The sequence below is a fragment of the Microcaecilia unicolor genome, chromosome 6, assembly GCF_901765095.1.
Source record: "Microcaecilia unicolor chromosome 6, aMicUni1.1, whole genome shotgun sequence".
Lineage (NCBI taxonomy): Eukaryota > Metazoa > Chordata > Amphibia > Gymnophiona > Siphonopidae > Microcaecilia > Microcaecilia unicolor.
This window is the reverse complement of record NC_044036.1, coordinates 93017212-93031757: the sequence shown is the minus strand read 5'-3', so window position 1 is coordinate 93031757 and position 14546 is coordinate 93017212. Positions and strand designations below refer to the sequence as shown.

The 14546-nt window shown below is 45.5% G+C and overlaps 1 protein-coding gene across 3 annotated transcripts in view; it reads left to right on the top strand.

The window, feature by feature from the left end:
- Positions 1–14546, top strand: part of DHX9 (DExH-box helicase 9) — a 334908-nt gene that overhangs the window by 300562 nt on the left and 19800 nt on the right. The gene's annotated exons all lie outside the window — the stretch shown is intronic.

The window sequence follows — 14546 nt, the reverse complement described above, 5'->3', positions numbered from 1 at the left end:
CCCAGATTGTTGTCTCCCACATAAACTATTTAGACATGCTTGGGTTTGACTTCCTGAGCCGGTACGTCAAGCTCCATCTCTGGCCGTCTTCAAATCTAAGCTAAAAGCCCACCTTTTTGATGCTGCTTTTAACTCCTAACCCTTATTTTAACATCCTCACTTTAATATTCCCTTATTTCGTTTGTCCTGTTTGTCTGTCGTAATTAGATTATAAGCTCTGGCTTTTCATGTTCAAGTGTACAGCGCTGCGTACATCTAGTAGCGCTTTAGAAATGATAAGTAGTAGTAGTAGTAGTAGTATGCTGGCATGGGACCCTGCCATCAGGGAATGGAGGGTGATAGTACCCCGCTGGTTCCCTGCCCCCTATTCTCCTGCAGGTTCATTCCATGTCAAGTGGTCTGGTGGTCCCTGCTCGACCATCACAGATTTCAATGAAATTTTCTGTGAAAATTCATACATGTCCCCAATGAACATTGGTAAAGTTTTACGTTCACCAATGCAATACTTGCTGAGATATAGTAATCTGTTTGACCCCATACTGCAGCCTTCTGTGGTATGACTCCGAGATTTCGGCAATTTTGAAACACTGTATCTCCGGCAATATTTTGTTGAGAGAAACAAAACTTGGCCATCTTGTACAACTTTTTGCGCTCTATTAAGCAAAATAATAAAAAAATTCTTCATGAGCGATTTCCACGAAGAAAATTTGGAGCAAACTTGGTCCGAAAAATGTGCGGCTCGAAAAAAATTGTAAAGTTTGGCTTTTTATATCTCTGGAATTAAAGGTGTAATAAACGTGAAACTTTGCACACGACAACTTATCAACACAAGGTTTTCGAATATAAAATTTCATTCTCCTAATATTTTCCATTAGTTCACAAATTGAGTGTAAAGTTGATGATTTTTGCGAAAACGCCAAAAATAGGGTATATTTAGCCCACTTTTACAAAAAAAAGACCTTCTGGAAACTCTTTTTAATCATTTTCATTAGAAAGAACATGTTTCAAACTCCTTAAAGTAAGGTTGGTTTTTCATTGCTGGCATATAAGGCCCTAGAAATAGGGACAAAGTTGAGGACGTTGCTATCGCAACGTCATATACCAACATGCATTTTTCTATATTGTCGTTTTCTTTCCATTTCTGCTGAACTTTAAAGTGTATAATTCATTTTTTGTATGCTATATATATATATATATATATATATATATATATATAGTAACATAGTAGATGATGGCAGAAAAAGACCTGCACGGTCCATCCAGTCTGCCCAACAAGATAAACTCATATGTGCTACTTTTTGTGTATACCCTACCTTGATTTGTACCTGTCCTCTTCAGGGTACAGACCGTATAAGCCTGCCCAGCACTATCCCCGTCTCCCAACCACTAGCCCCGCCTCCCACCACCAGCTCTGGCACAGACCGTATAAGTCTGCCCAGTATTATTCCGCCTCCCAACCACCAGCCCCGGCACAGACCTTATAAGTCTGCCCAGCACTATCCCCGCCTCCCAACCACCAGCCCCGCCTCCCACAATCTGTTAGTCTACTAGCGGTGCTTCTACACTAATGACTGGTTAAAAATTCTGTAAGTACCTTATTGATGCCGCACATCAGCATGTTTCGGCTATAGGATTCTGTACTGTGCAGGTGTAGTTGTATGTTTCTGTCATAACATAAGAATCTTTATAACTTCTATTTTTCAGATTTGCATTAATTTAATACACTTCATATTATTAATTATTGCGATTATGCTTTATATGCGAAAAATGAATTTCAGAGTCAACTGACAATCCCACTTTGCCCATTTGCGTTGTTGGAAAAAAATTGTCGTCAACTTGCCACCATGGTTCATTTTATTCTAAAGAAATTGGGCTGCATTATGTGCACAGCTTGTCCGCCAATGAAAAAATGTTCATTACTCGGCAATTGGAGGTTGAGTTCACAGACGACGACCAAATCTGCCTGCATCACAAAGCGATGTATTTGGAAAGGTACGAAATGAAGCAAAAGTTGTGCTGCAACCCATTCGACAAACAAAATCACATAGTTAAACATGGACTGTTGAAAGTCGATCTAGCCATGTCCAATGATTTGAAAAAATTGAAAACGTGAAGCCAGGCCAAAAAATGTGTTCCAAGTGTAAAGCCAAATATGTTTCTATGGTCGAAAGCAAGGCAGAGCCATCATCATCAGAAAATTACGATATGGACATTTCAGACACTCTTGATCAAAGTTTGACTGATTTGGGGACTTCTCCATTAAAAATTTGGAGGTTGGCCAGTAGGGATAAAACTGGATATGTGACATGAAAAATTGAACGCATGCAAAAAGTGGTAGCAGAAAAAATGGTAGCCACTGCAGTATCCACCGAAGATATTTGGACAAACAAGTCGGCTGCTAAGGAATGCCTGTCATGCCAAGATTACTGTTACGGAACTGGTAGTGAGCCTTTGTGCCTCGACACAGCACGATGAAAAAGGAAGCCGCACTCAGGCAGCCAGACAACCCCTAGCTTCACCTGGGGACGACCACCGTTCCCCAGGAGTTGAGCTCCCAGGTACAGGTGGCCACCAGGACTTCAGGATACGAGCGGGGTCGGACAGCCACTAGCCGAGCCAGGCAGCAAGTAAATAGTATCAAGTCCAAACCGAGAATCAGGTCAGGCAGCAAAGCAGAGAATGTCAGGTCCAAACCAGAAGTCAGGGCAGGCAGCAAAGCAGAGAATGTCAGGTCCAATCCAGAAGTCAAAGCCAAGCCGGGAGAAGACAGCAGAATGCTCAGAAACACGCACCAGACCTCTACAACGATAGAAGCCGAAGCAAACTGATGACCGTGTTCAGTTTTTAAATAGGCCTCTCATCAGGAGATCCCTGCCACAGCTGACGGGCAAGGAACCTCATTGGGCACGCCCAAAGGAATAAGCCTTTCAAGATGGCTGCCCCTCAGAAACTGATGTAGATGCTCTACTCAAGATGGCCGACCTTCAGGAACTGATCAAATGCACTTCTCAAGATGGCCGCCCCTCAACTGAACCTTTCAAGATGGCCGCCGCCAGGCGGGAGTGTAACAGAGTGTAACAATTGCACTGACTGTCACGGTTGTGCCCCTGTTTCATGCTCTCATTCATCTCGCCACCTGGTGGTCAGACCTGGTGGCTGTGATGGACTGTCTGTTTGCTGTGTCCCATGTTCCAGAAGTCATGCTGGCCCGGATCTTCCAGCCTTCCAGACTGGCTTGGGATTTTTGGAACTTAGCATCACCCTTACCTGGTGAACTCCCTTATATGTGGCCTTTATTAAGCACCTGGGAACTTTCAGACTTTGCTTGGCAACAGAGGTCTTCAGTCCTGTTCTTGTCCTTGTTGGTCTGTTGCGATTTCTGCCCTGAAAGCTTGTTTTGCCTGTTTTTGACCTTGCTGCTTTCCTGGTTTATTCTACTGTCTGCCGCCTGACCAAGACTCTGCTTGATTCCTGATTTACTATTGATTGCTGCCAGCCTTCAGACTCTGTGTGGTTCCTGGTTTCCCTGCTGCTTTGCTGCCTGCTGGTAAGACTGCGTGATTCATGGACTATTCTCCTGCTTCTGCTTTGTGCTACTGCTCCAGTCCGGCCTGTGCCCGTCTGTCTGTGGTCTGCCTTGCCTCCTGTTTGGGTGATTTGCCTGCCGCTGCTGCTCCTCGGCAGTGGTCCAAGGGCTCACTTTTCCTCACTAGTATGACACTGACCTAATCGAAGATGTGAAAACGAAAATTAAAATATCCAATAGATCCATGAAAATTCAATTATTGATTTTGGCCCCAAAGAGTTGGTCAATACCAGTGACAGCAAAAACGTTTAGCGTTTCAGAACATATTGTTAAAACAGCGCAAAAATTAAAGCGAGAGAGAGGCTTTTGTGTAGTACCGGATGCAAAAGTTGGCAAACTGCTACCAAAGGTAATTGCCAACAAAGTTTGAGATTTCTGCGAGGATGATGAATTTAGCAGCCCTGGTAAAAAAAGATTTTGTTTCTGTTCGGCTTGATGGCATCAAGGTTCAAAAACGAAAGTGGTTGCTACTGTGCAATCTGAAAGAACTGTATGTAGCATATCGAAAAAAATATGGTGCTGAAATTGTTTTTTTCCAAATTCTGTGAGCTCAGACCAAAGTAGTGTGTTACTGTCGGTGCCTCAGGCACACATTCCGTCTGTGTCTGCACTATCCATCAGAATGTTAAGTTTATGCTACAAGGTGCCAACATTAAAGAAAACTACAAGATGCTCATGGGAAAGGCAGTTTGCGATCTGGACGCCAAAGATTGAATGTTGCAGCGATGCCAAAACTGTCCTGGTGAGGAGGCACTGATAGCATATTTGGAAGAAATATTTAAGGAATGGGATTCAGGAGAATCAATAGAATTCAAACATTGGGTTCATACTGACCATGAAACGCTCGAAACAAATGTTATCACTGTTGACAACTTTATTGGAAAAACTCGCTAGCAAAATTTGGAAACTGACTGGCTACCACTTCATTTCAAAACATCAAAGCGAATATTTGAAGTCATTAAAAGCTGGCCTAGAAGAAACCAAACTTATCGTACTGATGGATTTTGCGCAGAATTGCTCGTTTGTTGTCCAAGACGCTGCTCAAGGCTTTCACTGGGAGAATTCACAATGCACAGTGCATCCATTCGTCGCTTATTATATCAATAAAGATGGTGTGCTGCAAATTGTCAACTGCTGCATAATTTCTGATCATATGCAACATGATACGGTTTCCGTGCACATGTTCATTCGGAAGTTGATTGAGTTTTTGACGAATAAAACGAAGATTACAAGAATATACTACTGGAGGAAGTGACGTCACCGAGTGGTATGGATGCCTGAAAAGTTAGCTCCGGTGGCCCCACGACGAAAACGGCAATAAATAGAGTTTAAAAGTCTGGCTGGAGAGTCAAACTTACCGAGAGTATAGCCTGGAAGACAGTGGAACGATAGCGCGTTAGCCTGTCCCAGTCTGCAGTGGATCTTAAGCGGTTTGCTTTTGTTAGCGACGCGATGATGCCACAAAACAAAATGGCGGCCGCGCAGAAAATGAAAGAGTCCACATAAGCGGAACACATCAGACCCCAGGAGACCTCGCTGGAACAGCGAACGGTAGCGGAAACCGCAGAGGGGGATCAATTAAGCCTGCAAATATGGCTGCAGATAATCAGTGCAGACCTTAAAGCGCTGCGTGCGGAGGTGGCGACGATGGGAGCAGACCTACGGGGTGAAATCCGAGAGCTGGGAGCATGCTTGGAGAGTACAGAGGTGCAGGTAGAAGCCCACAGTGAAGCCATAGACACGCTAGACCACCAGATCGCAGAAATGCGGAGCACACAACAACAGTTGCTGGACAAAGCAGAAGATTTAGAAAATCGGGGGAGACACAGCAATTTACGATTCCGAGGTCTGCCAGAAACATCAACCTATCAAGATAGCGAACAGGTGGTTCGAAAAATTGTGCATGAACTGTTTACTCTTAATGGTGACACAGTGGAGCCTGGAACAATAATACTGGAGAGGGCCCACCGGGCGTTGGGACCCATGCGCAACAACACACCCAGAGATATCATTGCGTGCTTCTCTAGTTATAAACTCAAAGAACAAGTGCTGAAGATGGCGCGTCAAACCCAGGATTTTAAATGGGACTCATATGCCATTGAAATATACCAAGATTTAGCAGCAGCAACATTGAGACGGAGGGGGGAACTGAAACCCTTCACGAGGCATTTAAGAGACTTAAAGATTCAATATAGGTGGCGACATCCCTTTGCCTTGGTGTTTTATAAGGAAGGAAAAATGCACCAAATTCAGTCTATCACGGAAGCACGAAACATCTGCCCGGAGGCAGTGGAACCCGAGGATCGGCAGGAGGCCAATTCTGGAACCAGGCCCAGCCCCCGCCCCCTCCCGCCAAAGTGGCAGCGGGTGGGGAAAGGTCCAAAGAGGCTGCAGCGTCAACAATCCTCCACACGAGTCACCTGAAGAGGCACAGACTCTTGTCTTGGATTTATTATTGACACATGCGATATAGTTGATTTTGAAGTTATATATGTTGAGCCACTCCCCAGCCTTGGATAAGAGGTAGCTCGAGCTATGTTTTTGTTGTGGGGTACACGGGAATGGGTTCTATGCTACTCCTTCCTCCCTGATTAGGCAACCACGGGGGTTTATAGTGGTGCCTAAACTACTTAAGGATAGCAGGGGAAAGGGGAGGGGATTTCTCAAAGGGAGGGGAGGGAGCGACTCCAATATGGTACAAAATGCGAGTAGGATACAGGATCATGACCAAAGCTACTGGGGAAGTACAGGGGTGGATCCATAGCCCTTAAAGAAGGATGGGTGATATTAAATGTTTGTCACTTAATGTCAGAGGTTTGAATATACCTAGGAAGCGACAGCTACTATTCCGCGAACTACAGCGATTTGGGGGTGGACATAGGACTGATACAGGAGACTCAAAACCAAGATATGAATATTTATGTAAACATAAGAGATTCCCCATTATCCACTTTGCCTCCAACACTGACAATACAAAAAGTAGAGGTGTCTTAATAGCATTTGGGGGCGGTAAACCCTGGGAGATAAAGAAAGTAACAAAAGATAAAGGAGGGAGGTATCTATTAGTAGTTTTTGCACTGGCAGGACGCCTCTACACAATGGTGAATGTTTATGGCCCTAACACAAGGCATGGAGACTTCTTTACAGAACAAGACCAATTACTGACTAGACACATAGAGGGGCCACTGATAATAGGTGGGGACTTTAATCTTACGTTGAACCCGCGTCTAGATAATACAACTCGCAATGCAAATTATGCTAAACACGATAGGAAACAATTCCATGAGTTTGTGACACGCTGGCAACTTATAGACTATTGGCGTAGGGACAATCCCACTCAGCAGGCTTATACATATTTTTCTACGGTACACCAGTCTTCCTCCAGAATTGATATGTGGCTAGGGGACACCTCCATGCTGGGGGCAGTGGGGGAACATGCCATCCTTCCCCGCACTTGGTCAGATCATGCCCCAGTGCTGGTTCAATTCAAAGGATTAAGTCCCAATAGAATGCGGCGGCAGTGGCGTCTGGATGACGCCTTGTTAATGGATCCAGCCAATGTAACTCAGATACACAGTATATTAAGGGATACATTCAATTCAATGACAATGGGGAGGTCTCTCCAACAGTGCTATGGGAGGGCCTCAAAGCAGTGATATGAGGTCAATTGATAGCTTTGAAGTCTAGGAGGTGGAGGGAGAGAAGCGCTAAAGAAACTACTCTCCACCAAATATTAGCACACACTGAGAAGCTACTCCAAGAGGAGAAGGCCCAGAATCCCTTGGCACTCAGATGGCAGGTCCACGAACTTCGCACTCAGTTTCACGAGCTAGAGTTAGCAGACATAGCAGAAAAACTACAGAGAGTGCGTCAGGTACACTTTGAGTTTGGCAATAAACCTAGTAGACTCTTAGCTCATAAATTAGCGCAGCATAATGGTAGGAACATGATAGGTGGACTTAATAATGAAAGGGGAATAGTGCACTCAGATTCAGATTTCCTTGAATCAGCTTTTAGAGAATATTATAAAACTTTATATAATATTGAAGGAGGCAGTAGTGATGAGGAGATAGCGACCTATTTAAGGGATATGGACCTCCCGAGACTTCCTGAAGTGGCTGACAAAAAATTAGGGGAACCAATCACACTGGAGTAGGTAGAGTAGACGATCAAGGGCATGGCCTTGAATAAAGCCCCAGGGCCTGATGGGTTTACAATTAAATTTTATAAAGTCTTTGGAGGGTTGATAGCTCCTTTGTTGCTAAGGGTTTTTAACTCATTGGATGAGACTACAGGACTGCCACCTACTTGGAACCTGGCCACAATCACGGTTCTGCTCAAGCCGGGCAAGGACCCCCAGCAGTGTGGCTCTTACAGACCTATCTCATTGCTGGGAGTAGACTATAAGATCTTTTCAAAGATTATGGCTACTAGGCTACAAATCTTCCTCCCACAGTTAATACATGAAGACCAAGCAGGCTTTGTCCATGAACGCCAGACATTTGACAATATACGGAGAACACTGCAAGTAATTCAAGGGGCTCAGATACTCCAATCACCACTCTGTATACTGTCTCTGGACGCAGAGAAGGCATTTGATCGGGTCCATTGGCCATTCCTCCTTGCAGTGTTGGAAAGGGCGGGCATCGGGGGGGGTGATACGTGGAATGGCTATGTCTTATTTATAAGACCACGACTGCAGCAGTGAGAGTTAATGGGACACTTGACTTAGTCCTTTTTTTTACACAGAGGAACACGGCAGGGTTGCGCATTGTCGCCTCTGCTGTTTGCTCTGGTGATGGAACCTTTAGCAGCCAGAATCAGAGCAAACCCGAGAATTAAGGGCCTTAGAGGGGGGGAGGCATTGAGACCAAGATACTCCTCTTTGCAGATGACATCCTGCTCACCCTAAAAGATCCTTTGTCAGCATTCCCAGCCCTGGGAGAAGAAATTCACACATATGGGTCACTATCGGGTTTTAAGGTTAACTTCAACAAATCTGAGGTACTAGATATAAATTTATCTCATACTACATTAGAAACCCTGAGAAAACAATTTCCTTATAGATGGGCTAAAAGGTATATTAGGTATCTGGGAGTTAATATAACTCGACAGGTGGCAGATTTATTTGAATATAACTTCCCTCCTAAAACACGAGAACTCTTTAAAGAGCTAGAACGGTGGGAAGGTTTAACATTATCCTGGATGGGCAGAATTAATGCTATTAAGATGATAGTTCTCCCGAAGCTGTTGTACTTATTCATGGCTTTACCGATTGAAATACCAGATGCCTTCTTTTGAGGTCTACAAGGCAGAGTATTCTCATTTATTTGGAACAAAAGGCCACCAAGGGTAAGCCGGGAGACGATGTACCAATTCCGAGACAGGGGAGATATGGGGGTCCCCTCATTTCAGGGATACTATTGTGCAGCCCATTTGCGGATCTTAGCAATCTGGCTCCAGAAATCTGAGAAAATCTGGGTGGATATAGAACAGAGCTGGCTGGAACCATACCCACTTAGGGCCATACCATGGCTACCAAAACATACATTGAGAGAATTAATAAAAAGAAGTCCACACATTGTTCAATGGCCACTGGCAACCTCGTATAAGATTAGAGACCAATTTTTCCCGGAGCGCACCTATTTTAGGCATACATACCTTAGATTTGCCCCCCAATTCGGCACAGGAAGCCCAGATACCATGTACAGAGAATGGGAAGACATGGGATTGTGCGAATTGGGGCAAATGAGCGAAGAAGGTACGCTCCCTTCATTTTCAGAACTCTGTGGGGAGCATGGGCTGTCTCCGCTACAGGCATTCCATTACTACCAAGTACAGGATTTCATTAAACACACAGCAGGGGAGGAACTTGAACTTACTGAGACACAATTGGAGAAGGGAATAACAAGTGGTGGAGGTAGAGGGGGTATCTCTAAGATATATAAGGCTCTTCTATCCCGGCAATACCCAGTAGAATATTATACGCATAAATGGGAACTAGCAATGGGGACTACATATGATCCTAGACAATGGGCGAGAGCTTTTAAATCCTTAGAGTGTCGGTATCCAGCGCATTGGTAGAAAATGGACATAAGATGTTATACAGCTGGTACCACACCCCTAGCCGATTGGCTAAGATGTTTAGGACAAGCTCTGCACAGTGCTGGCGGGCATGTGGAAGTGAAGGTGATATGCATCACATATGGTGGTCGTGCGAACATGCACGCCGGTACTGGGGACGTATTGTGGATTTTGTATGCTCAGTGACTGCTGAACCAATGGAAAATATTAGGAGAATGAAAAAGTTGTTGTGTGCAAGGGTTCACATTTATCACACCTTTAATTCCAGAGATATAAAAAGCCAAACTTTACAATTTTTTCGAGCTGCACATTTTTCGGACCAAGTTTGCTCCAAATTTTCTTCATAGAATGTCATGAAGATTTTTTTATTATTTTGTTTAATAGAGCGCAAGATGGCCAAGTTTTGTTTCTCTCAACAAAATATTGCCGGAGATAGTGTCTCAAAATTGCCGAAATCTCGGAGTCATACCACAGAAGGCTGCAGTATGGGATCAAACAGATTACTATATCTCAGCAACTATTGCATCGGTGAACGTAAAATTTTACCAATGTTCATTGGGGACATGTATGAATGTTCACAGAAAATTTCATCGAAATCCGTGATGGTCGAGCAGGGCACTTATCTGAAATCAGACCACGACATGGAATGACCCTGCAGCAAAAAATGAATTGCTTATTCAGCCTTATAAAACCCAGTAAAGTAAAGCCTAAAGGAGCAGCCAAGGTAATGGTGGCAATGCTCAGCCTTCAGGCAGTAGACATCGTTCGAGGTGGGGTGAGGGTGGAGTGGTATGTTCAGTATATCAGACTGCATCATTTGTAATGCCAGATAGGCTGTGATGCAGGTAATCGCAGTAAACTGCAGTAATCCGCAGGAATGGGGAAAATCTTCAAAGTTTTACCTCGGGTGCAAAAAGAGGTTATTGCCCCACAGGAGTAGTAATAACCCCTGCACCCGCAGTACAACAGACGCCTACCCATGGGTGTAGTTTGGGGAGCGTGGGTGGGGCATTGCCCTCCCCCCCCCCCCCCCCTCAAAATGCAGGGCTGGCGCAACGCTGCAGGCAGCTCTTCCCGCCCTCAGCTCCCGGACAGGCTTCCTCCCCCCCCCCCCCCCCGGCGCGCGCGTTTGTTTGAACCTTTTATTTTCCTTGCAGCGACGGCAGTGAAGCACACAACACAGCGGACTCGCCTCCAGCCTTTCCCTTCCCTCACTCAGTGTCCCGCCTTCTTGCAATGATGTATTTCCTGTTTCCACGAGGGCAGGACACTGTGTGAGGGAAGGGAAAGGCTGGAGGTGAGCCCGCTGTGTTGTGTGCTTCAATGCTGTCACTGCGAGGAAAATAAAAGGTTTAAACGTGCAGGGGAGGGGGGCAGGAAGGAACGGAGAGTAAGGCTGTCGGGGAGCTGAGGGAGGGCAGGGAGAATCGCTGGACAGGGAGGGGAGGGGAGAGAAGAGAGTGCTGGATGTGGAGGGGAGGGGAGAGGAGAATTGCTGGATGTGGAGAGGAGGGGGAGGGCAGGGGAGAGAGGACAATTGCTGGACATGGATCGATGAATGGAGGGGGCAGGGGAGAGAGCAAATTTGCTGGATATGGGTGGATGGAGAGGGCAGGGGAGAATGGAGAGTTGCTGGACATGGATGGATGGAGAGGAGGGCAGGGGAGAGAGGAGAATTGCTAGACATGGATGGATGAATGGAGGGGGCAGGGGAGAGAGCAAATTTATTGGATATGGGTGGATGGAGGAGAGGGCAGGGAAGAATGGAGAGTTGCTAGACATGGATGGAGGGGGAGGGAAGTCAGGAAGGAGATGCACATGGATGGAGGGGAGGGAAAAGAGGAGAAATGTTGGACATGGATGGAGTGGAGGGCAGGGAAGAGAGGAGAAATTTTGGGCAAGGATGGAGGGAAGGAAAGCAACACCAGACTTTGTGAAGGGGGAAAGGGAGGGAAAGTGACACCTGACCTTGGAGGGAAGGAAGAAGGGAGGGGAGGTAGAGTGACACGACCTTTTAAGGGGGAAGAGGAAGGAAGGGCATGGGGTATAGGGCCTTGGAAGCAAGGGAATGAAAGAGAGAAACGGATGGAGCTGGGGACTGATAGGGTGATGAGATCCAGTGGAGGGTAGATGAGGGCTAATAGGATGGGAATGAGGGCTAAGGAAGTGGGTTTAGGAGACTGGATATTAAGTGAGAGATAGAAGGAGCAATGGTAAAAGCTAGTAGGTAGATGAGAAGTGAAACAGAGACTAAGGTGAGAGAAAAGGGGGATAAACACAAATAAGGGAGGGGAGACATGAAATGAAAGGTCACTGTCAGACAGATGTAGAGAAGGAAAGGACAAAGCCAAGAGGAGAGAGCAAGAAATGGAAACGCCAACGTGGAAAAGAATTTAGAGAAGACGGACACGTGGAAAGTGGAAAAGAGACTGGGATCAGCCCAATTAGAAAAATAAAGTGCTCGGACAACAAAGGTAGAAAAGAGATATTTTTATTTAATCATTTTTAAGGACTGAGATGTGCCTGCTTTGTGAAATGTACATCTTTTCTATTTTTGTATTTTTCAGAGTGCAGGAGAAAATACATTTCTGTTTCTCTTTTACCAGTGTTTACCTGGTTTTCTTGAGGGAGATCTCTATTTCAGTTTTTCTGTGGTTCCCTGTTTTGTATAGTGAGAAAAGAAATGTGCTTGGAGTTGTAGAATGATTAGAAAAATTAGTGCTCATTTTTGCTTGTTATGTGAATGACTATTCCATCACTGTTTCATTATTGCTTGTCAGACCAATACAGTAGTATTACATTTTAAGGGCATTTGTTTTAATTCGTGTATGCAGTCCTTACATGCACATGATTTTGCTTTTTAAACTCAAAGGTAAATCTTAAGTGCAGTTAAACAGCGAGGCTTCTGTGGATAGGGACAGAGTTTTGCAGCAGGGGCGTAGCTACGGGTGGGCCTGGGTGGGCCCAGGCCCGCCCAAGCGACGACGACTGGAACGGCGACTTTTACCCGAAGTCGCAACGACGAACGGGCAGGCAGCGCTGCGGTAGTAAAAGCAACAAGGAGACTGGTTCGACTCTCCGTCCTTCACTTCCATCCCTCTGCGTCCCGCCCGAAAGGAAATGATGTCAGAGGAAGGCGGGACGCAGAGGGAGGGAAGTGAAGGATGGAGAGTCGAACCAGTCTCCTTGTTGCTTTTACTACCGCAGCGCTGCCTGCCCGTTCGTCGCTGCGACTTCGGGAGTAGACTGGAACGGAAGTTGGCTTGGAGATGCTGTGAAGGGGGAGGGGACACGCTAGATAGAAGGGGGAAGGGGATGGACAGAAACAGGATGGGTAGGGGAGAGAGGAGAATTGCTGGACAACAGGGATGGATGGATGGAGAGGAAAGGGGAGAGGAAATTTGCTGGAGATGGATGGCTAGAGGAGAGGGCAGGGAAGAATGGAGAGTTGCTGGACATGGAGCGGAGGGCAGGGGAAAGAAGAAAATTGCTGGACATGAATGGATGGAGCGGAAAAAAAGGGGAGAGTGGAAATTTGCTGGAGATGGATGGCTGGAGGAGAGGGCAGGGGAGAATGGAGAGTTGCTGGACATGGAGCGGAGGGCAGGGGAAAGAAGAAAATTGCTGGACATGAATGGATGGAGCGGAAAGGGGAGAGAGGAAATTTGCTGGAGATGGATGGCTGGAGGAGAGGGCAGGGGAGAATGGAGAGTTGCTGGACATGGAGCGGAGGGCAGGGGAAAGAAGAAAATTGCTGGACATGAATGGATGGAGCGGAAAGGGGAGAGAGGAAATTTGCTGGAGATGGATGGCTGGAGGAGAGGGCAGGGGAGAATGGAGAGTTGCTGGACGAATGGATGGAGGGAGGGAGGGGAGATAAGTCAGGAAGGAGGTGCACATGGATAGAGGGGATGGAAGAGAGGAGAAATGGTGGACATGGATGGAGTGGAGGGCAGGGAAGAGAGGAGAAATGCTGGACATGGATGGAGGGAAGGGAAGACAGTGGAAATAGATGCACATGGATGGAGGGGAGTGAGGAGAAATGCTGGATATGGATGGAGGGAAAACTGCTGAGTTTAAGGGCTGGTTTGGAACACGTTGAGGGCAGATACTGAAACTCGAGGAAGGATAGGGGCAGGGCTACAGATGGTAGACAGGACGCATAAGGAGACAGGAGTATGGTGGACATGGTGAGTGAAAAAATATCAAATGGAAAGAAGACACTGCGTAAAACAGAAGACACTGGGACCAAAGCGAATAGATCAGACAACAAAGGTAGAAAAAAGTATTTTATTCAGAATTTATTAATTTGAATATGTCATCTTTTGGAAATGTGCATCTGTGATATTTTGCATGTAAGTTTAAATTTTTCTGGTATTGCTGCATGCTGAGTCTGATTTCTTGAGTTAACTTTCCAGTTCAGTATTTTGCCTTCATATTTTTTTATTTCTAGTTCCTTGTGTCATGTCTGTTGTGTCATGTGTTTTTCAAGTGTGATCAAGGTGCAGTATTCTGCTAGCATGTAGTATTCGCAGGCCTTTTTGTTTTGCTTTTTTTCACAAGGTAGTGGATTGGTGTTTTAGAGCCTAGTGTAATTACAGTTCTGCCTTTTCAAGCATAAGGTTGTAGCTCATCCTGTCCTTGGAATTAGTGCTGTTATGGTTTTAAAGATATGAGTGTGTTTTTGCACAAGTTTGTGTATAGCATTTTGCAGTGGAGAGATTGTGGGATAATATAATTATATTTAAAAATATCAATTTTTCCATTAAGTATGTATGTGGTTATACTGATGCAGGGCAGCTGTTGGGCAGACTACTTAGAAATCCATCATCAAGTGAATTCTTAGGCATTATTTTGTAGGATCCCAAGAGACACT